Here is a 1,913-nt window from a genome sequence, read left to right on the forward strand (position 1 = left end):
CATCTCCGGAGAAGGCCTGCTTGGCTCTGCAATGTACCAGGACTCACAGCTCATGGCTGGGTCATGGAAATGTCACCTCAGAGTAGTACTACAGAGTTCCCCTTCATCTCCAGCAACTGACAAGTGAAAAACAGAACCCTGAGTTGCAGGAGTGAACAAGGAAAAGCAAAGCTAGGTGTCTACCATCCAGATGAGATCCCAGGTGTCGTGGCTGAGGGCCTGGGGGAATTCGGGCTCACCCAGAGTGAGTTTTTTTCCTAGGGAGAGAAAGCCTTTTGTGCAGCATCCCTGACTAGTACCTAATGTTCTGTGTGAGAGACTGAGCTTATGACCCTGAAAAGAAAAAGGGGACTTTGCAGGAAAATGTGTATGGATAAAACGGTAAACAGCATGCTAACATAGCCTGAGGATTTAACTGAAGCAAAAGACTGTTGTTCAGCTGGTTATGGGGGAGGACAGAGGGTGGGTGGTGAGGTTGGATGGGAAAGAGGGGGAAACCTAAGCTGTTGTGTTCCTGAGGAGGCCCAATATCAGGGAAGGATGGGGAGATTCATCAGCCCGAGGGATGTTTCCTTTATGGGAACCACCCTTAGACGGGGAGTGATGACTGAGGATGTTCACTGATCAGTGAGGATGATGTCCCTGCCCCCACAGTGGTGCCAAAATCCTGCCAGCCCTGGTTAGAAGGGAGGCCTAATATACTTTCTCTAAACCAACAGCTGCAGACAAGGAAAGGGGCAAAAGCAGGGGCATGCAGCCTCTCCCAAGGAGTAGTCAGTTCAGAAGACAGCAGCTGCCATCCTTGAGGAGGTTCCAGGCTCAGTCTTGCTGGGGGCCTCCACAGGCTCCACAGTCCAGACTCCAAGAGGGAAGTCCATCTAGAACATAGTGGAAGGGGGTCAGAAAGGAAGGACTGACTGTTACCTGTAGCCACCAGGACTCCAATGCCCTCTGAGTCTCTCCTTCTGAAGTTGGGTGGACACCAGGTACCTTGATGAGCCCCGGGCTCTCCTGCCAGGATTCTTGGGTTGGAAAGGCTATCTACTGATTTTTTTTTTTTTTTTTAAGGAATTCAGTGTTCAGCTAGATAATGTAAAACTCCCTGATAGCCCTTTGTTCTTCTCTTGGGGCTCTTGATAGCTTCTGAGAGGTACAGACTGGAATGAGAGAACCTTGCAGAAATGGTGGTAGAAGCAAGAGATAGGTCTGTAAGCCTGAAACAAGGCTGGGGGAGCAGCCTCTAGGCCCCTCACCTGGAGGGCGAGATCTAAAGCAGCACAAGGAGCCCATCTAAGAAAGCACGGGGCTCCTGGGGGAGGGGTGGCCCCTTTAGGACTGATGAGCTCATAGGCATTCTGCCAAGTTTTCGTTTCTCAGAAGGGCCCTGGTGGCCTCACTGTGTTATTGCAAGAGGAGTGAAGGGAAGACCAGATGTGAAGGCAGAAAGTCCTGCAGGTCCCAAATGTGCATAGAGGGAGTCAGGCATTCCTGGGAGCTGGAGTGGGCCCGGCTTAGAAATCTCTATTGTGAGAATTGCATTACTGAGTTACTTCTGATTCAGTGGAAACCAGGAAGTTATGAAAAACTGGATCTATTTCTAGAATTTCTGTTGTTAAAAAAACTCAATTAGCACCAGAGTTTGATAATAGCCCTTAGGTGATGTCTTTGAAAATTCGGTATGAAAAGATCACCATAATTATTTTAAAATTATTTTAGTATTACATAATGTGTCTAACTGCCCATTCTTCTAGATGAATTTCATTATGATTTGTCAAGGTCTACAATGTAGTCCTCAGGAATATTACCTGTTATGGCATTAAGCCTATGAATTAACTTTTGGAAGTAGAGTTATCATTGCTAGATATATGTTTTGTTTTTTTTTTTTTAAATTAAGAGGTATACATGGAGAAAGC

The sequence above is a fragment of the Trichechus manatus genome, unplaced genomic scaffold, assembly GCF_000243295.1.
Source record: "Trichechus manatus latirostris isolate Lorelei unplaced genomic scaffold, TriManLat1.0 scaffold00019, whole genome shotgun sequence".
Taxonomy (NCBI): Eukaryota; Metazoa; Chordata; class Mammalia; order Sirenia; family Trichechidae; genus Trichechus; species Trichechus manatus.